The following is a 23,164-nucleotide window of genomic DNA, read 5'->3' on the forward strand; positions in this document are numbered from 1 at the left end:
CTGTGCCCTCATCCTTGATTTACATCTAGTTTCTGTTTGTACTGTACTCCGATTCCCCTCTGTCCTTGGACCTTTCCTTGTGGAAGCAGTGGGGTCATCCCTTTCAAGATGGGTGCTCTGCTGTGTGATGGGTTCTGTTGGGGTGGTTCAAGGTGCCCTACTCTCATTGCTACCTCTTGTGTCTGTCTGCTCCTAGACACCAGTATAGCAAGTAGAATTGAGTGAACATACTCTGCCGAGCTTGATGCTCGTTCAAAAAATCCGATGCACGCAAAAAAATGTCTTCTTCGTGCGCAAATATGTTGCACTGAGGCGAATGTATTTGTGCATATGGTCATCTGAAAAAGCCCTAAGAGTAACTCAGAAAAGTGAGAGTGATTGCTGGAGCCATTGTGGGTACATGGCCTTACTGTGTGCATTAACCCCTCAAGAGTAGCTGTTATAAAGTGAAATGTAGGACTGATAGATTTTGAGACGTAAAGCCCAAAACAGTCTGAAACATCAGGAACTTTTCAAGCTACGAACACTAGGGCTAGATAAAACTAGAAGTAAGCCATGTCATCTTGCTAACCACTGCACAGTGAACCTGTAACAAATAAAGCGTCTTTCCATCAAGAACAGTTGTTGATATTTTTGTAATTGAATTGTGTTGCTGAAACTTTCTGCACCCCTTAAGGCAGAGAGCTGCAAAGACTTAAGAGAGACTGACCTCTTACGAGTCAAATCAGGACGAAGGACTGTTCCCAGTGTGGCCAATTTACAAGAAGTAAAGTGTGCAAGAACATATAAACAGTCTCCCAGTGTATCTATCTCCCTACCCACGATTACTAATAGGGGGATGGCCCTGCCCTCATGTAACTCATTATTACTGCTCTACTCCGCACCTACTCTAGTTCAGCTATGTTCTTTTTATACACAGGTGTCCAAAATTGTGCACGATTTTCCATGTTCTCTGTCTCACTCTAGTCATCTAGATTCTTTACATCTATCCCATGGCTGATACTTTTTAACAACTTTGTGTTGTTTGGAGTTTTCTTTTGCTTTCATAGTTTTGCCGTTGCCAAGAAATTGACTCATCAACAACAAGACATTTCGGATACTGGTATTTTTATAGTACACTTGTGACCTTTAAAATTAATTAGCTGTTCCTGAGTTGTAGCATGAGGTGAATGCCTATGCATTCAACTATTTAAAATCTATAAATATAAATGAATCATTTATAAAACAACAAATGTAATTAAAGGTGAAGTGATAACATTACTATATAGCAGTTTAAGATAAAATGCTAATTTTTAGTATAAGCCTGTCGTACATGACATTTATTTTCACTGCACAAATTCATCCAAAATAATTATTATGTGAAGAATTAATGCTGTTCATATAGTGTCATTTAATAGAATCAACAGATGCTACTGTCTAGAACTGATAGTCATAAAATTGCACTCTACAGCTCTGTTGGGTCACCGGTCCTGAAACTGGAAGATAATAACTTATTGGCTATATTATTCTTATGATCATAGAGAAAGTTGAGGTGTTGTGACATATTTATGACTGGTTGATGCTGGTAGAATACCTGTTATACTTGAATGCACCTTTGCTGACTCATTATATATTGGACAATATACCCCTTACTATAAATTATTAAGAACATTCGCAGTCACAATGCATTCGGTGACCATAGAAAAGCAGAAAGCCATGGAACGCCAAGGTGACTTCTAATATTCTTTGGGATTTATAGCAGGGGGTACATTATTCCTTCTGTACACTTCGGAGCTACCATAGAACCTCTTTATTGCAGAAATAAGAGACTTTCTTCTCCACCATTGATTTGTTTTAAAGCGAGAGAGTGAGCACCTTATGTCAGTCAGTGGCTGATACAGAAGAACAATCTATGTAGCACCACTCATCTGAGATCAGAATGGTATGTATTATTTACAGAAATGTGAATGAAAATATTCTGTTGGCATGGATTCATATATATATTTTTCTTTAATGTACTTTTAAAGATTTTTTTTAATTTTTGATGTTGTAATCTACATAAAAAAAACATCCTAAAATCTTGCATTTTTCACACCAAACACTAAGCCCAATAATAGCCGCCTTGTTGTGTAGCAAAAATATTGCAGCTGCTATCATAGAGAGATATGATAGATAGATAGATAGGTATTGAGGCCCATTTACACGGAGCGATGATTGTTTGAGCGATCATCGTTGTGTCTAAACGCACGCCCATCGTGCACTTTTCGTGCACTGCTAGCTGATCGTTAAATTCAGTCAAACCTAAAAATCCTCTTTCAGCCTTATCAGCAGTTCTCCACAGGGAGTGCTGATAACATTGTTTCCCGCTGGAGAACAAAGGTTTTGAATGCAGATAATAGCCCTCGGGCTATTAACTGCCTTCAGGGAAGGCTTCACTTGCATACTTAGGTCCCTAGCACATGGGCGAAAATTCCGCGGCGGAATTTCCTGCAGAATTTCCGCCTGTGGAAGCTGCTATAGCATTGCGTTAGAAAATGCAATCCTATGCAGACGGCCGCGATTTGTCCGCGCGAAATCTCGCGTGGAAAACAAATCGCGCTATGCTCTATTTCTGCAAGCCCCGCACAGAAATGTCACTCCCCAGCCGCTGGCTCCGCTCTGCGCATACGCCAGCTGGGCGGCAGCTAGCACATCACAGAGCCGGAACCGCGGGAGCAGGTGAGTGCCGCGCTGGTCCCTGCAGGGGCTCGGGTCTGGTCCCACTGCGAGAATTCTCTGCAGGCGGCCTTAATTGCTCTTAAGTAGCTGAGTAGCTACTTAATAGTTTATGCAAAATGATCACTCAAAGCTGTCGCTCAAACTGGCGTTTGAGCGATCATCAGGCCGTGTAAATAGGCCTTTAGATAGATAGATATTAGAGAGATAGAGAGATACATAGATAGATAGATAGATAGATAGATAGATAGATAGATAGATATTAGATAGATAGATAGATAGATAGATATGAGATAGATAGATAGATAGATAGAAAGAGAGAGAGATACATAGATAGATAGATATTAGATAGATAGAGAGATAGATAGATAGATAGATAGAGATATCTATAGATAAAATAGGATCCACTTAATAGATGATAATGAAAGTTTATATACTCCCTCACTTGCATAGTGAGCTTTGTACAAATCACAGAGCAAGTCTAGTACACTCTCATAGAATTCCATGGGTCCCCTCCTGTGCATTGTTAGACTGGCCATAAGTTCTGCTGTAAAGCATATCTCTAAATTCTATTAACAGCAGCTCAGGCAAGATGGCAGCCCCCACAGATATGTACAGACATGAGGAAAAAGGAAAAATCTACAATAAGGAAATAAAAACAGATTAGAAACGGAATATGTCTCACTATCTGATTTTAATTATTTAAAAAATATGTAGCTGATAGATTCTGTTTAAAAAATGAGATATGTGTAGCAAATGTTGCCATATGTATATGACGATTTCCAGAAGCTGTATTTGTCAGGAGTTCATAAATTTGATATTATTGATGAGAGATATTTATAGAATTACTTGTGTCTACTTTTTTACTGTACATGCTATAATTTTATTTTGACTTCTATAATTAAGGAATATTGCAAACAGAGGCTACAGAAGTCAGTGATATGCTAGTAGAAGACATTTCCCCCTCTGTTGCTGGCTACTAAATACAATTTTGCCAGTTTCAAAGTTTTTAGACTCATATTTCATTGCTGCTCCCATCTAAAGAAATACAGCAGTTTATTGCTGTACTTATTCCATGGTGGCCTTTATTTCCTGTGGTATGTGCTTCCACAGCAAACACTTTACCAGCCAGTCAATAATGAGAAAGCTAGCATCATAAGATGTCTTCATTATTGATAGCTCACTATCCTGAGAACGAATTGTACTCCCAGGAGAAGCTCAACATGCAGCAGCTACTGCGGAAAACCAGAGAAAATTGTGCACTAGAAGACATATATTAAGCCTATTGAAAATAATCACTGCGATTGCTACTTTCATGCTGGTGCTGGAGAAGTCCAAGTATAATAGAGTTCATTACAACTCAAACAATGTAGGACAAACAGTGTACCAAACTCTTTGTGATGTTGGATTTGCATTTACTTAGATGGTTACATGTCTATTAGAGATGAGCGAACGCGTTCGTCCGAGCTTGATATTCGTGCGAATATTAGGGTGTTCAGGATGTTCGTTATTCGTGACGAACACCATGCGGTGTTCTGGTTACTTTCACTTCCTTCCCTGAGACGTTAGCGCGCTTTTCTGGCCAATTGAAAGACAGGGAAGGCATTACAACTTCCCCCTGCAACGTTTAAGCCCTATACCACCCCCCTGCTGTGAGTGGCTGGCGAGATCAGGTGTTCGCCTAATATAAAAGTCGGCCCCTCCCGCGGCTCGCCTCAGATGCGGTGTGAGTTAGATGAGGGACAGTGCTGTTTGTACCGGAGCTGCTGTAGGGAAAGAATTGGTAGTTAGTGTAGGCTTCAAGACCCCCAAAGGTCCTTATTAGGGCCACTGATAGCTGTGTGTTGGCTGCTGTTAGCAGTGGGATTTTTTTTTCTTCTCAAAATCGGCTCTGCAGAGCGTTGCACCTGGCATTAGGGACAGAAGTGCTGCATAGGCAGGGAGAGTGTTAGGAGTGAGTGTAGCCTTCAAGAACCTCAACGGTCCTTTCTAGGGCCATATTTATCCGTGTGCAGTACTGTCCAGGCTGCTGTTAGCTGTGCTGCATTTTTTTTGGGCTTCTCAAAATCGCCTCTGCAGAGCATTCCACCCTCCATTGATACTGCAGGGAAAGAATTGTATAGGCAGGGCCACAACACAGTTATTATTCATAGAATATACGCAGTGCTGCCTGTTGGTGGGAAAAAACTGAAAACAAATCTATTTGTCCAGCCTCTGTCCGTCCTTACGGGCGGTGGAGACGTGTGAGCTGCGTGAAAAACATTGCTAAATCATACGCAGCCAGCTACGCTTTACTGCTGGGTTCGCCATTTGCTTTCCTTAATTGGGAAAAAAAATACCTGCTCTCCAAGAGTTATAATAACTCTGCTACCCTCACGTTCTGTGACACATAAGCAGGGACACAGCACAGTTATTAAACTTCTCAGGTTCATTGAATATACGCAGTGCTGCCTGTTGGTGGGAAAAAACTGAAAACAAATCTATTTGTCCAGCCTGTGTCCGTCCTTACGCCTGTGGAGACGTGTGAGCTGCGTGAAAAACATTGCTAAATCATACGCACCCAGCTACGCTTTACTGCTGGGTTCGCCATTTGCTTTCCTTAATTGGGAAAAAAAATACCTGCTCTGCCAGAGTTATAATAACTCTGCTACCCTCACGTTCTGTGACACATAAGCAGGGACACAGCACAGTTATTAAACTTCTCAGGTTCATTGAATATACGCAGTGCTGCCTGTTGGTGGGAAAAAACTGAAAACAAATCTATTTGTCCAGCCTGTGTCCGTCCTTACGCCTGTGGAGACGTGTGAGCTGCGTGAAAAACATTGCTAAATCATACGCACCCAGCTACGCTTTACTGCTGGGTTCGCCATTTGCTTTCCTTAATTGGGAAAAAAAATACCTGCTCTCCAAGAGTTATAATAACTCTGCTACCCTCACGTTCTGTGACACATAAGCAGGGACACAGCACAGTTATTAAACTTCTCAGGTTCATTGAATATACGCAGTGCTGCCTGTTGGTGGGAAAAAACTGAAAACAAATCTATTTGTCCAGCCTCTGTCCGTCCTTACGCCTGTGGAGACGTGTGAGCTGCGTGAAAAACATTGCTAAATCATACGCAGCCAGCTACGCTTTACTGCTGGGTTCGCCATTTGCTTTCCTTAATTGGGAAAAAAAATACCTGCTCTCCAAGAGTTATAATAACTCTGCTACCCTCACGTTCTGTGACACATAAGCAGGGACACAGCACAGTTATTAAACTTCTCAGGTTCATTGAATATACGCAGTGCTGCCTGTTGGTGGGAAAAAACTGAAAACAAATCTATTTGTCCAGCCTCTGTCCGTCCTTACGCCTGTGGAGACGTGTGAGCTGCGTGAAAAACATTGCTAAATCATACGCACCCAGCTACGCTTTACTGCTGGGTTCGCCATTTGCTTTCCTTAATTGGGAAAAAAAATACCTGCTCTGCCACAGTTAATAACTCTGCTACCCTCACGTTCTGTGACACATAAGCAGGGACACAGCACAGTTATTAAACTTCTCAGGTTCATTGAATATACGCAGTGCTGCCTGTTGGTGGGAAAAAACTGAAAACAAATCTATTTGTCCAGCCTCTGTCCGTCCTTACGCCTGTGGAGACGTGTGAGCTGCGTGAAAAACATTGCTAAATCATACGCACCCAGCTACGCTTTACTGCTGGGTTCGCCATTTGCTTTCCTTAATTGGGAAAAAAAATACCTGCTCTCCAAGAGTTATAATAACTCTGCTACCCTCACGTTCTGTGACACATAAGCAGGGACACAGCACAGTTATTAAACTTCTCAGGTTCATTGAATATACGCAGTGCTGCCTGTTGGTGGGAAAAAACTGAAAACAAATCTATTTGTCCAGCCTCTGTCCGTCCTTACGCCTGTGGAGACGTGTGAGCTGCGTGAAAAACATTGCTAAATCATACGCACCCAGCTACGCTTTACTGCTGGGTTCGCCATTTGCTTTCCTTAATTGGGAAAAAAAATACCTGCTCTGCCACAGTTAATAACTCTGCTACCCTCACGTTCTGTGACACATAAGCAGGGACACAGCACAGTTATTAAACTTCTCAGGTTCATTGAATATACGCAGTGCTGCCTGTTGGTGGGAAAAAACTGAAAACAAATCTATTTGTCCAGCCTCTGTCCGTCCTTACGCCTGTGGAGACGTGTGAGCTGCGTGAAAAACATTGCTAAATCATACGCACCCAGCTACGCTTTACTGCTGGGTTCGCCATTTGCTTTCCTTAATTGGGAAAAAAAATACCTGCTCTGCCACAGTTAATAACTCTGCTACCCTCACGTTCTGTGACACATAAGCAGGGACACAGCACAGTTATTAAACTTAGATAATTCATTCACTAGAGGCAGTGGGGCCTTTCGTTTTCCAAAAAGGGCAAAAATTATATTTGGCCTGCAGTCTTGCGCCAATTTATTTCCTGCCTGTGAAATCAAATCACTGGTAATACAGCATGCTGAGGGGTAGGGGTAGGCCTAGAGGACGTGGACGCGGCCGAGGACGCGGAGGGCCAAGTCAGGGTGTGGGCACAGGCCAAGCTCCTGATCCAGGTGTGTCGCAGCCGACTGCTGCGCGATTAGGAGAGAGGCACGTTTCTGGCGTCCCCACATTCATCGCCCAATTAATGGGTCCACGCGGGAGACGGTTATTAGAAAATGAGCAGTGTGAGCAGGTCCTGTCCTGGATGGCAGAAAGTGCTTCGAGCAACCTATCGTCTACCCGCAGTTCTGCGCCGTCCACTGCTGCCAATCCGAATCCTCTGTCTGCTGCTCCTCCTTCCTCCCAGCCTCCTCACTCCACTACAATGACACCTGCTCAGGAGCGGGAACACTCCCAGGAACTGTTCTCGGGCCCCTGCTTAGATTGGGCAGCAGCGGTTCCTCTCCCACCAGAGGAGTTTATCGTCACTGATGCCCAACCATTCGAAAGTTCCCGGGGTCCGGGGGAAGAGGCTGGGGACTTCCGCCAACTGTCTCAACAACTTTCTGTGGGTGAGGAGGACGATGACGATCAGACACAGTTGTCTTGCAGTGAGGTAGTAGTAAGGGCAGTAAGTCCCAGGGAGCAGCGCACAGAGGATTCGGAGGAAGAGCAGCAGGACGATGAGGTGACTGACCCCACCTGGTGTGCAACGCTTACTCAGGAGGACAGGTCTTCAGAGGGGGAGTCAAGGGCATCAGCAGGGCAGGTTGCAAGAGGCAGTGCAGTGGCCAGGGGTAGAGGCAGGGCCAGACCGAATAATCCACCAAGTGTTTCCCAAAGCGCCCCCTCGCGCCATGCCACCCTGCGGAGGCCGAGGTGCTCTAAGGTCTGGCAGTTTTTCACAGAGACGCCTGACGACCGACGAACAGTGGTGTGCAACCTTTGTCGCGCAAAGCTCAGCCGGGGAGCCAACACCAACAGCCTCACCACCACCACCATGCGCAGACATATGATGGCCAAGCACCCCGCAAGGTGGGACAAAGGCCGTTCACCGCCTCCGGTTTGCACCCCTGCCTCTCCCCCTGTGCCCCAACCTGCCACTGAGATGCAACCCCCCTCTCAGGACACAGGCACTACCGCCTCATGGCCTGCACCCACACCCTCATCTCCGCTGTCCTCGGCCCCATCCAGCAGTGTAGTTCAGCGCACCGTTCAGCCGTCGCTTGCGCAAGTGTTCGAGCGCAAGCGCAAGTACGCCGCCACGCACCCGCACGCTCAAACGTTAACCGTCCGCATCGCAAAATTCATCAGCCTTGAGATGCTGCCGTATAGGGTTGTGGAAACGGAGTCCTTCAAAAGTATCATGGAGGCGGCGGCCCCGCGCTACTCAGTTCCCAGTCGCCACTACTTTTCCCGATGTGCCGTCCCAGCCCTGCACGACCACGTCTCCCGCAACATTGTGCGCGCCCTCACCAACGCGGTTACTGCCACGGTCCACTTAACTACGGACACGTGGACAAGCACAGGCGGGCAGGGCCACTACATCTCCCTGACGGCACATTGGGTGAATTTAGTGGAGGCTGGGACAGAGTCAGAGCCTGGGACCGCTCACATCCTACCCACCCCCAGAATTGCGGGCCCCAGCTCGGTGGTGGTATCTGCGGAGGTGTATGCTTCCTCCACTAAAGCACCCTCCTCCTCCTCCTCCTCCTCTGTCTCACAATCAAGATGTGTTAGCAGCAGCATGTCGCCAGCAGTCGGTGTCGCGCGGTGTGGCAGCACAGCGGTGGGCAAGCGTCAGCAGGCCGTGCTGAAACTACTCAGCTTAGGCGATAAGAGGCACACGGCCCACGAACTGCTGCAGGGTCTGACACAGCAGACCGACCGCTGGCTTGCGCCGCTGAGCCTCCAACCGGGCATGGTCGTGTGTGACAACGGCCGTAACCTGGTGGCGGCTCTGCAGCTCGGCAGCCTCACGCACGTGCCATGCCTGGCCCACGTCTTTAATTTGGTGGTTCAGCGCTTTCTGAAAAGCTACCCACGCTTGTCAGACCTGCTCGTAAAGGCGCGCCGGCTCTGCGCACATTTCCGCAAGTCCCACACGGACGCTGCCACCCTGCGCACCCTGCAACATCACTTTAAGCTGCCAGTGCACCGACTGCTGTGCGACGTGCCCACACGGTGGAACTCTACGCTCCACATGTTGGCCAGGCTCTATGAACAGCGTAGAGCTATAGTCGAATACCAACTCCAACATGGGCGGCGCAGTGGGAGTCAGCCTCCTCAATTCCTTTCAGAAGAGTGGGCCTGGTTGGCAGACATCTGCCATGTCCTTGGTAATTTTGAGGAGTCTACCCAGGTGGTGAGCGGCGATGCTACAATCATTAGCGTCACCATTCCTCTGCTATGCATCTTGAGAAATTCCCTGCAAACCATAAAGGCAGCTGCTTTGCGCTCGGAAACGGGGGCGGGGGAAGACAGTATGCCGCTGGATAGTCAGGGCACCCTCCTGTCTATTTCTCAGCGCGTACAGGAGGAGGAGGAGGAGCATGAGGAGGATGAGGAGGAGGGGGAAGAGACAGCTTGGCCCGCTGCTGACGGTACACCGGCTGATTGCCTGTCATCCTTTCAGCGTGTATGGCCTGAGGAGGAGGAGGAGGAGGAGGAGGATCCTGAAAGTGATCTTCCTAGTGAAGACAGCCATGTGTTGCGTACAGGTACCCTGGCACACATGGCTGACTTCATGTTAGGATGCCTTTCTCGTGACCCTCGCGTTGCACGCATTCTGGCCACTACGGATTACTGGGTGTACACACTGCTCGATCCACGGTATAAGGAGAACCTGCCCACTCTGATTCCCGAAGAGGAAAGGGGTTCGAGAGTGTTGCTATACCACAGGACCCTTGCGGACAAGCTGATGGTAAAATTCCCAGCCGACAGCGCTAGTGGCAGAAGGCGCAGTTCCGAGGGCCATGTTGCAGGGGATGTGCGTAGATCGAGCAGCATGTACATCCCAGGCAGTGCAACAGTCTTTAAGGGCCTGGCCAGCTTTATGGCTCCCCACCAAGACTGTGTCACCGCTCCCCAGTCACGGCTGAGTCGGCGGGAGCACTGCAAAAGGATGGTGAGGGAGTACGTAGCGGATCGCACGACCATCCTTGGTGACGCCTCTGCCCCCTACAACTACTGGGTGTCGAAGCTGGACACGTGGCCTGAACTAGCCCTGTATGCCCTTGAGGTGCTTGCTTGTCCTGCGGCTAGCGTGTTGTCGGAGAGGGTGTTTAGTGCGGCTGGGGGAATCATCACAGATAAGCGTAGCCGCTTGTCAACCGACAGTGCCGACAGGCTAACACTCATCAAGATGAACAAAGGCTGGATTTCGCCAGACTTCTGTTCTCCACCAGCGGACAGCAGCGATACGTAAGCAATACGTAGGCTGCACCCGCGGATGGAAGCTACGTTCTCTCTCACCATCCAAAACGGGGACATTTCTGCTTCATCAATCTGTGTCTAATATTCCTCCTCCTCCTCCTCCTGCTCCTCCTCCTGAAACCTCACGTAATCACGCTGAACGGGCAATTTTTCTTAGGGCCACAAGGCTCACTCAAATAATTTTTCTGAACAATTTTTATAAGTTTCAATGCGCTTAAAAGCATTGGAACTTTAACTTGAACCAATTTTTCGTTACACTGGGCTGCCTCCAGGCCTAGTTACCACTTAAGCCACATTAACCAAAGCGATTAATGGGTTTCACCTGCCCTCTTGGCTGGCCATGGCCAATTTTTGGGATGTACATTAGTACTGTTGATACAGCAATTTTTGTGGGCCCTCGCCTACAGTGTAATCAAATTAATTTTTAGCCCACCTGCATTACAGCTGACGTTACCTCAGCTGTGTTGGGCAATGCAATGGGATATTTTTGTGTACCGCCGGTGGGTTCCAGGGAGCCACCCATGCTGTAGGTGCACACTGAGTTTTTAATACTTCTGTACACTTCTAAAGAACCCGTCTGACTGGGGCATGCAGTGTGGGCCGAAGCCCACCTGTATTACGCACGACATTACTACCTCAGCTGTGTTGGGCAATGCAATGGGATATTTCTATGTACCGCCGGTGGCTTCCTGGCACCCACCCAGGCAGTGGGTCCACAGGGAGTTAAACCTACATGTGTCCACTTGTAAAGAACCCCAGTCTGACTGGGGCATGCAGTGTGGGCCGAAGCCCACCTGCATTAACCCTTTCCAGTCCACTGTGTGACCTGTGAAGACATTAGGGTTTAAGGCTGTACAGCTCCGTTGTTGGTAGACGTCCGTCGGGGTTCTCTTACTGTATATTGCCAGCCTCTCTGCTGTCGGAGCCTATCCTACGTGTCAGCTCATGCAGTACTGGCTTTAGCCAGCATATAGCGCCGTTGTATAACAGCAGAAAAAGAGTAAGCCCCCTAGGAAAACCATATACAAATTGGATTGGAAAGGGTTAAGCACAACATTACTACCTCAGCTGTGTTGGGCAATGCAATGGGATATTTCTATGTACCGCCGGTGGCTTCCTGGCACCCACCCATGCTGTAGGTGCACACGGAGTTTTTACTACATCTGTACACTTATAAAGAACCCCAGTCAGACTAGGGCATGCAGTGTGGGCCGAAGCCCACCTGCATTAAGCACGACATTACTACCTCAGCTGTGTTGGGCAATGCAATGGGATATTTCTGTGTACCGCCAGTGGGTTCCAGGGAGCCACCCATGCTGTGGGTCGACAGGGACTTCACAATAGGGAGTTGTACCTGCCTGTGTCTATGAATTAAAAAGCCCGGTCTGACTGGGGCATGCAGACACCTTGACAGAATGAATAGTGTGTGGCACATAGGTTCCCCATTGCTATGCCCACGTGTGCAGCTCCTGATGGCGGTGGCACAGGATTCTATTTCTCATTGCTTCTGTACAGCATTGTGGGCTATCGCTCCGCCACTTTTAAAGAGGGTCGCTGCCTAGCCGTGCCAACCTCTGCAGTGTGTGCCTGCGGTCCCTCGTCATGGCAGACGCAATTCTAAATAGACATGAGCGTGGTGTGGCATGAGGGCAGCTGAAGGCTGCGCAGGGACACTTTGGTGTGCGCTGTGGGGGGGAGGGGGGGCGGTTGGGCAGCATGTAACCCAGGAGAAGTGTCAGTGGAGTGTCATGCAGGCAGTGATTGTGCTTTGTTGGAGGTAGTGTGGTGCTTAGCAAAGGTATGCCATGCTAATGAGGGCTTTTCAGAAGTAAAAGTTGTTGGGAGGGGGGGGGGCCCACTCTTGCCGGTATTGTGGCTTAATAGTGGGACCTGGGAACTTGAGATGCAGCCCAACATGTAGCCCCTCGCCTGCCCTATCCGTCACTGTGTCATTCCCATCACTTTCCTGAATTGCCCAGATTTTCACACATGAAAACCTTAGCGAGCATCGGCGAAATACAAAAATGTTCTGGTCGCCCATTGACTTCAATGGGGTTCGTTGTTCGAAACGAACCCTCGAGCATCACGGGAAGTTCGTTACGAATAACGAACACCCGAACATTTTGGTGTTCGCTCATCTCTAATGTCTATATATTTATACCTGCAGGCTACTTTGTATTTGGGTAATTTATAGCATTCTATATCTTCAGCATTTAGTCCACCTAACTGAGTACTAATACTGAAGAGCTGAAACAATGTAATGTGCTCCATTTAAACAGTTTTTGGGGCAAGCAATTTCCTTTTATTTTAATGAGAGGTTGGTGTTTTGCATCTTTTTATCTTTCATTGGCATTCTTAAAGTATTTTAGAAGGAAATCTAAAAACACCTTAGGCTATGTTCACACAAGGTTGGCCTCAGGCATATCCAACTGTATGCATAGAATTCTGCATATCTGCTTTGAGTCCCATGAAAGAGAGTATACAGAGTATAAATTGTTATATTTGAATACAGTTGTATTAAAAAGTAGCAGTTTCATGTTTTCTTCCCTTTACTTTTTTCTGACTATTCTCCCTATTTTTACTTTTCTTTATTGCTAACAAGCAAATATTGTAGCAGCTTAGAGTCAGACTGCTATTGACCCCCATAAAAAACAGTATACGGAGTATAAAATTCTTATACTTGAATGATGATTGATGATTATCCATTCAGTCACATCCAACCGTAGGTCACATGGATCAATGTTTTTCACGCATTCCTGTCTTTCACCGTTTCTTTCAGTTCAGCGATTGAAATGTTTGTGGTGGCCTTGATTGTATCTAGCCATCTTATTCTTTGTTGTCCTGATCTACTCTTTCCACTGACCTTGCCAAGTATCAGTATTGTTTCCAGTGAGTTAGAGTGCATCACGTGTCCAAAACAAGAAAGGATTTTGCCCTCCTGTGATAGTTTTGGTTTATTGCAATGTAACACTACCTTGTTCAATGTCATGGCGGTCCAAGGTATCTGTAGCATTCTCCTCCAGCATCATAGTTCAAATTCATCAATTTTCCTTCTGTCTGTTTTCCTGAGCATCCAACTTTCGCAACCATACATAGTTATGGGAAAGACGATTGCATTGACCAGTCTAGTTTTTGTTGCAATGCTAATATCCTTGCTTTTCCACCTCTTTTCCATTCCTTGCATTGCATTCCTACCAGGTGTAATTCGTCTCTTAATCTCAGGTCCAGATTGCCTGTTGAAATCAATTTTGGAACCAAGGAAGATAAAATCTTGGACCGACTTGACTTTTTCGTTGTTAATTTTTATGTTCACTGTACCGATGCCTACTGCGGTCATGACTTTCGTTTTCTTGCTGTTGAGGTACAGTCCGATGCATTCACTTTCCTTTTAGACTCATTGAATAAGGTATTCCAGGTTCCTTGCACTTTCCGCAAGCAGGGTGATGTCATCTGCATATCGGAGGTTGTTGACATTCCTGCTACCAATTTTTGACTCAGATTTCTGATTTGTCCAGATTGCATCGCCTCATGATCGTTTCTCCATACAGATTGAAAAGGACTGGTGATAGAATGCAGCGTACTCCTTTCTCGATTCCAAACCAATTTTGTATTTCCATAAGCTGTCCTGACTGTTCCTTCTTGGTTGTTGTAAAGCAACGTTATAAGCTGTTCAATATGTTCTGGGACGCCCATTTGCTTCAAACACTTCTAAAGCTTGTCATGTTCGACACAGTCAAAAGCCTTACTGTAGTCGATGAAACACATGTACATATCCTTTTGATACTCTCGGGTCTTCTTCATGATCCAGCGCAGGTTCGCGGTTTGGTCTCTGGTGCCACGTCCTTTACGGAAGCCAGCTTGAACGTCCTGCAGTTCTAGTTCAACACTGCTTTAATACAGTTGTATTAAAATGCTTGCCACTACGTTGAATGGATAAATTAGACATATGAGTCAGGAGAATTTCCTGACTTGCGTGCCAAATGAACCTAGCTTTAAAGTATATACCACACCTTAAATTTACTGCTTCCCACATAGGTACAGAAAATAAATTATTAGATTTAATGTGATCACATTTATGGAACAGCTTTGTGGTCATGTAAAAAAATGGAACAATGTATGAAAAAAAAGAAAATCAAATCAGAATTTTGACTCTATCACAGAATAGTGCTTATTTTTTCCATGGCCCCAGGTTTTTGTGTGTTTTTTTACATTGTGATATTGTTCTTCTGTACACATTCAATGCGACATTCTATAGCAACCTGCATTTCACAATTACTAAGTCTTAATTTTCAGGTCATCTTATAGGGCATGCTCTCTTGCACTATCATATTTAGATTTTAATTTTCTAGCAGATCCTTCTTTAAGACCCCTCAAGCAGTGTACTGTAGATGTTGAGTGGAGGTATCTTATAAAACCTGTGTTTAGAGCTGAATGCAAACACTACTGGTGATTAGAGATGAGCGAACGTACTCGGATAGGCACTACTCGTCCGAGTAATGTGCCTTATCCGAGTACCGCTGTGTTCGTGCTCAAAGATTCGGGACGCGCTGCGGAGCGGGGAGCTGCAGGGGAGAGCGGGGAGGAACGGAGGGGAGATCTTTCTCTCCTTCTCTCCCGGCCGCTCTGCCCCGCTCCCCGCTCCGACTCACCTGTCAGCAGCGGAGCGTCCCGAATCTTTGAGCACGAACACAGCGGTACTCGGATAAGGCACATTACTCGGACGAGTAGTGCCTATCCGAGTACGTTCGCTCATCTCTACTGGTGATAAAAGACTAAAACCTGAATCTTGTTCTAATATCAGAAAATGTAAAAGAGATACACTAGGAAATGTCTGCAATTGAAGATAGCCTCTTACATACTTTTTGCAGAAAAAGTATGAGCTTCATGTTTTTCATTCTTTTACTTTCCTCTGACTATATTTTCATTCTTCAAGCTACTAATGATCACTTAATAGCAGTCCTTTAAAGGTAGATAGCTTGGTACAGGTACAGAACAAACATCAAATTCAAAACCATGCAGGTACACAGGCAATGCCTACCTATCTACATTACCTACATATCTACATTAAAATGACTGCTATTAAGTTGGCGTTTCTCATTGAACTTTGGCATCTACTACCAACAGGAGGGCGTCCTTGTGATTTATGCCCATACCCGCCTTCTTCCATGTAAGTAACATTGAACTGTCATTTGCAATGCAATTGTACTCTCCCTCATCTTTTTAGTACTTCATCCTCTCCATTTGAATGAAGGACCTGTGATGACATCACTGTCATGTGATTAGGGGCGGAGAATGTAACTCACTCTAGATGATCAGGGGCGGAGCAAGAGTGAGTGTGTTACATGCCCCACCCCTGATCACATGACTGTGACATTATCAAAGTCCTTCATCCCAAATTAGTGAATTACATGCTCTGCTCCAGATCACATGACAGTGATGTCATTAAAGGTCCTGTAATGACAAAAGCACGCGGCTGCTTTCTGGCTAGGTGTTCGTTAGTATTCCATAGCAAATGAGGCCGTGGGTTTTGTAGGGGATGGAATACTAACAAACACCTACAGCAGCCATGTGCTTACAGGGCCTGTCATGATGTCACCATCATGTGATCACTCATCTGTGTGGGAGAAGTCTGGGGTCATATTACTAGGGGGAGATCAGTGTGTGCAGGATTCTGCTGTGCTGCTTTTAATCCCTGTTGTAAGAAGAATGTATATAGCAGAGCTGCATGTGATGTACATGTAGCAGAGCTGTATGTTTGTGACATGCATGCAGCAGAGCTGTGGGTGTGTGACATGCATGTAGCAGAGCTTTGTGGCGCATTGTCCCACCAGAAACACTGGTACTATATTATTTCCTAATAATTACTAGTCTTTATTACTAACAAGCAAATATTGTAGCAGCTTAGAGTCAGACTAGAGAGCAGTGGACTCATCTTAATGGCAGGCAATTATAACCAGTCAGTTACGTCAACCTTGAGCGAAATCAGTTGTGCACATGGTGTCTTGGGAACTGAACAAAATCATCAACTAACCACCACAGCAGCTCTTAGATTAAAGGGGTTGTCTGTAATGAAAAAAAGTCCTTTAAAGTGAAATACTTGAACAGTCAAAAAATTTTAGAAAATGTTATTTCCTTTAGCATTGGACAATTGCCCATTGTTGCTGGAAAGAGAAGAGACTATGTCAGGATTCTATCAACATATTGTGACAGGTTACCTGAAAACTTCATTCATAAACTATAAGTTGGCATTAGCAGAGCATATAGCACTAGAAGGGAAGCCAAAGTCAATTTAATTTCCCTGTGACTTGTTCTTCTACTTAAATAATTCCAGCTCATAAAAGTAAACAAAATCCATTACTAGTTATTAGAAAAGTATTATTCATGGGGGCGGAGTGTAGCAACTGAGATGAACGGTTGCTTGAACCTAGAGCTTCCGCTCAATGCATACAGTAAAGTGGTTCACAGCAAGGCTAATAACTGTTATCTGAACTCCATGAGCAACTGACCACAAGCTATTAATAATCTTTGAGAACCCTGCAAACAAGCTCAGGACTGGCGCTTTAACGTTCTTGTACTCCTGAGTCTCTGACTGCTCCCGCTGCTGTCTACTGCTTCCTGAGAAACCACATACAGTCCCGCAGCTGCCTGGCTCCAAGCGGAATAGCATTAAATGCGTTACTACAAGCTCTCTATCACCTCCGCTCCCTCAAGTGTGATTGGTGCTACTTCTGGAATAATTAGTAGCTTGTCCACTATCACAGCATATTCCTCAGTGCATATTGTTTAACACATCTCTTAGTGCTGGTGGATCACTGGCCTCTCCGAGCTCCAAATATTGTCTTGCCCAAAGACTCAATATTCGTGATAGAACTGCTAGACATATTATGAGCTCCTTTTACTGGCCTTCTGACCTTTCATTACATGAGATCCTATTAGCACATCTCTTCCTTTGAAGTTAAGAGATTTTAAGTCTTAATTCCACTAGACATGACGACAAGGAAGCGGAACTAACCCACCATTCCCGAAAAATCTCTACATTTTTCCCCCATCCTCAGGCTCCTTCTGGTGTGGTTGTTTCTGATGGCACATCTTCTACTAATGCAAGCTCTATTAGCTCTTCTTCATTCAATTCATCACCAAGACCTCCACCTCCTTCAACTCAAATCTTTAAAGATACTGCCTCAGTAAACTCTAAATAGAGCCTTAAACATAGATCTGATCCTACTTTGTTAGACTTTCCCTACAAAAAAAGCTCTGTCTCGGAAGAAGTCTCAACAACGTTAAGGCCTCCTTCCCACGAACGGATTTCCGCCGCGTAATTCGCGGCGAAAATCCGCTGCGTTGCACGCAGCTATTAGGTTCTATTGAACCTAATAGCTCCATGCTCACGATGCGTAATTCCACCGCGGAATTACGCACCGCGATTTCTCCCGTCCTCACCCGCAGCATGCTCTATTTTCTGCGGGTGAGGACGGGCTGTACGCACTGACGGCTTCCATTGCAGTCAATGGAAGCCGTCCATTCACGCTATCTCCCGCTGTAACCAGCGGGAGATAGCGTGAAAAAACGCTTTCCCGCCCACCGCCGAGCGTCATATGACGCCAAATGACGCGGTCCGGCCGCGTCACGTGACACGGCTGGTGACGCGAGAGTGGTGGGCGGTGATGAGCGGTGACGAGCGGTGACGCGGCGGTGGTGGGCGGGGAAGCGATTTCACGCTATCTCCCGCAGGTAAGTATAGGGGCTCTGGGGGGCGCCGTGACGGGCTTCACAGCGGAATATTACGCTGCGGAGCCCGTCACGCTCGTGGGAAGGAGGCCTAACTGGACCCTAATTTTTCTATTTTCAGAGGTTGCACCTTTTGGGGTCAGTTTACTTCATCTTCCACCACTCTCACATTGGAGACCCTAATAGTCATGCAATTCCTACTGCAAAGTAATATAAAATGACAGGATTCACTCTATGACAGGACAGCTCCAAAAACAATATTGATGGCTTAGGAGCACATATGGATTACCTTGAACAGAAAATGATACAATTTGTTTTAGCACATAATGAACTTGTGGATTTCCACAATGTGCTTAAAAATGAGGTCAACTGGCTTAAGAGCAAGGTGGTGGATGGAGAAAGCAGATCTAGGTGCAATAACATTAAGACTAGAGAGATATTAAAGGAAATTTCCTCTGTTGAACTTCCTGCATACTTGCAGCATATGTTCAAAACCCTAGTTCCCACTCTCTCCTTTGGATCTTACTCTTATATGGGTTCATTATTTTCCTAAAGCTAAAATAGTGCTAGTAGAAACTCCCAAATACACCCTAGTTAAGTTTTATGTCTTTCCAATGCAGGGGAAAATAATGTTTGCTGCCCAGAAAGGTTCACTACAGGCACTATATTGTACTATTTCTCTATTCCCCGATCTATCTGCTGTGACTCTTCAAGTGAGAAGACCATTCTAGATCCATTATTAATGGAGTTTCCCAACTAAATTTGTGATCTCCAGGAACAACGAATACTCAATTATTCAGAGCATAGAAAAAGGCATATCCCTGTTGGAATAATGGAATATCTCCCCTGCATCAAACCAAAAGAACTTCTCGAAGCATAAAGCTCTTCCTCACCTCCATAATAAGGGGAATAAGAACTGATCCAAGGCTCTACTACCTAAATGTTATGTTGTATGCATTGTTTATGCTTAATCTTACCTGATTGTATAGAGCTATTTAAATGTTATCTCTTTTTTCTTTTCAGATCTGCTTGCGCCCTAGCAGATAATACAACATTACATGTAGTTTAAGTTACTTTTGGTCATCTAATGTCCAAGTTATAAATATAATGGTTTTCTCACTGTTACGTTTGTTTTTTCCCATGGCTGTTTCTTATTCTGTATCTTATAGCTTAATATGTAAACATAATTTGGATTCTCAACAGAATGCTATGGACCTGTGTTTATTACACTTCATAATATGTTGGCTACTCCACATTTCTGTCCTACAATACCCAACACCGAACAAGAACTAATAAAACTTCATGAGAAATTCAATGCATTTCACCCCAACATAAACCTGACATTAAGCTACTTGTATACAGAAATCAACTTCTTGGACACCATCATAAAAATTTCAAACATCTCAATACTGAAATCCTTTTTCCCGAAAACCGATGGATCGGCCCACATACCTCAGACAGTGGGACAGTTCCCATCCTAAGCACATCAAAAAGTCCATTGTTTACAGCCAAGCCATCAGATACAACTGGATCTGCTCCAACCCAACAGACAGAGAGGACCATCTTAAAAAGACATTTTTAAATCCGGGCTACCATTGCACCACAATTGATGACCAAATAACCAGAACTACCAGGATACCCAGAAGTCAACTACTCCAATACACAGAGAAAGAAGGAAACGATCGGATACCTCTAGTAGTGACCTACAATTCACAGCTAGAGATACTAAGGAAAGCAACAAAGAAACTCCACCATACCCTACATAAGGATGACCGTTTGAAAACCATATTTCCAGACCCTCCCCTTCTGTGTTACAGACAACCCCCAAATTTAAGAAACTTTATAATCCAGAGTGCAATTTTCCCTGACACATAAAAAGGAACTTATCCCTGCAATGAAAGGAGCTGCAAGACCTGCTCACATGTACAGACCACGGACAGGATACAAATCCCCAATACACAACAGGATTATGAGATCCCGGGGACATTCACATGTTCCACGTCCGATGTTGTGTGCCTGATCCTGAACAGTAGCTGTCCTGTTGGGGCTCTTTATGTTGGGGAAACAGGACAAAAAAGGCAAGGATGAGATCTCACCGCCACACAATTAAAGAGAGAAAGACATTTTTCAAGTTATGGACAAACATGGAACACATAAAAGTTCTTATACTTTAAAAGCAATTTCAAATCCCAATATCACAGAACAATTTGGAAGTACAAACTTATAACAACTTTTGTCACATTTTTAATAGAGAGTTAAATGCTTCAAGAGAATTCATGCATGAATGGGAAGTATGATAAATCTATAGCACGGATAATACTGCTGGCCTGGAGACCCCCTAACACTAATTTAGAGACCATAAAACCTTCACATCTTTATCAATGGTCTATTTAAGTATGTCTTTATTTCCTTACCCATCCTGTTGTAGTATGCTTTCAAGCGCAAATTATTCACATCCATGTCTGTGTCCTGTCATAAGTATATAAGTATATATATTCATGCCTCTTTGGTTCTATTTAATTATGCCTGAGGAAGAATCCTGAGAGGTTTGAAAGCTCGCAAGAGCATCATGTATTTTTGTTAGCCCTTAAAAGGTATCATATCTACAAGATTACTTGGTTTCTCTTGCCAGGAACAATCACCTTATACAAGCTAAAAATGGTACTACCTAATTAATGTCAAGAGACTCAACAGCCCCTTTAGAAGAAATCTGCTTTGGAATGAGGACCTAAACCCTACTTGTGATGTTTTACTTGTGCAGGAAATACATTTTGGTAAAGGAAAAGTACCTCTATTTACAAAAAAACACTTACCCGACGTATTCACTGCCTCCTGCTCGGCTAAATATAGAGGAGTGTTTTTGCTATGAATAATTCTGTAGCTTTCACCCTAAAATCTATACATTAAGACCCCCAAGGGCGATATCTGGGACTTGTATGCAAGATTAACAATATTTTATAGTCTCAGACTTAAACAAGAAAATAGCATCATTAGATTATTGCAACAAATTGTCCCCTCCTCCTGCTACTGCAATAGAACTTCATACTCTGAATACAATGTCACTCTCTACTATTATCACAGCATGATATAGCTCTCAAATGTCTTCAACTGTAAACGTATATACATAATAATATAGCAGGCCCCCTTTTAGCGAAAAGAGTTAAACAACTAGCTCCAAATTCCCACATAACATATCTTCTAGGAAATCAGGGGAAGAAAATTGCTGATTCCAGACAAACAGTCAAATAATTTTGAGATTATTATAGTTCATTATATAACGCTGATGAAGACCCTCACGCTTTTCAACCTACCAACGCTGATATTAATAGTTTTTTAAACTCTGTCCTTACCCAGCATCTTTTCCCTCAAACTACAAGCCATTTCAGCTCCCTTTACCAAATCTGAGATTCCTAGGGTGATCTCCGTTATTAAACTTCATAAAGCTCCTGGCCCTGATGGCTACACTAATAATTACTATAACATTTTGCTTCAATCCTAGCCCCACATCTACCTTCTGTCTTTAACAAGGCGGCCTTGGAGGGCAATGTTCCTTCAGAAATGCTTTCAGCAGCTGTAGTAACTCTCCCTAAGCCAGGCAAAGATCTTACCACCCCAGCTAATTTTTGTCATATCTCACTGTTAAATTTGGATATAAAATATTTCATATATAAATATATAAAACTATTTTCCATCAGACTTTTTCATATAATCCCACAATTAAGTAAATCAGAACAGGTGGGTTTAGTTGCAGGTCGCCAGACATCTGATGTTACACACGAATTTATGAATCTTATCCATTGGCCTGAAGTCTCTCGAGCACCTTCTCTTCTCCTTAGTCTGGATGCACAGAAGGTGTTCCACAGAGGCCTATCTATTCTTGCTATTGGATAGATTCGTTTTTCATGGTTCTATCAAATCAGCTATTATAGCCTTATATTCCTATTCTTCTGCTACAGTACTTCCCTCCAGCTTTTTGCCAGAATCTTTGTGCATCAGCAATGGAACATGACAAGACTGCCCTCTAAATCCTATCATATTCGCTCTACTAATGGAACAGTTGGAAGAGTCAATACGTTCTAACCCCGACATTAAAGGCATTAGAGTGGGTACATCAGCTCATAAACTTGGACTTTATGCATATGATTAGAGATGAGCGAACGTACTCGGCCATGCCCCTTTTTCGCCCGAGCTCCGCGATTTTCGAGTACTTCCGTACTCGGGCGAAAAGATTTGGGGGGCGCCGTGGGTGAGTGGGGGTTGCAGCGGGGAGTGGGAGGAAGAGGGAGAGAGAGAGGGCTCCCCCCTGTTCCCCGCTGTTACCCCCGCTCCGCCACACCTCCCCCCACCCCCCGGCGCCCCCCAAATCTTTTCACCTGAGTACGGAAGTACTCGAAAATCGCGGTGCTCGATCGAGTAATTACTCGAAACGAGTACGTTCGCTCATCTCTACATATGATATTTTCCTCTCCATTTCAGACCCTCTCAATTTTTTAACTCCCTCCAAAATACTATCTCTTCTTTCGGTAAAGTTTCATATTCTAAAATAAATGAAGCCAAATCTCAGATTCTTAATCTAAGCATTGACCCCATTACTAAAGCCTTTATCTTTTTACAGTTTCCTATAATTAAAGTTATAACCTATTTAGGCATCTATTTAAATAGTTCCACTTCAACATTATTTGATAAAAATTACTCTCCGATACTTCCTAGGGTATTGACTACTGGAGAAAGTCTCTAAAGTGATATTATCTAAGCTAACATATTTGTTAATTGAACATGCTTTTGCCATAAAGGCCCTTTTAACTATTTCATTTTTCTTCCATTTATAATTTCATACTTCT

Source organism: Eleutherodactylus coqui, chromosome 4 (genome assembly GCF_035609145.1).
Source record: "Eleutherodactylus coqui strain aEleCoq1 chromosome 4, aEleCoq1.hap1, whole genome shotgun sequence".
NCBI classification, from domain to species: Eukaryota; Metazoa; Chordata; class Amphibia; order Anura; family Eleutherodactylidae; genus Eleutherodactylus; species Eleutherodactylus coqui.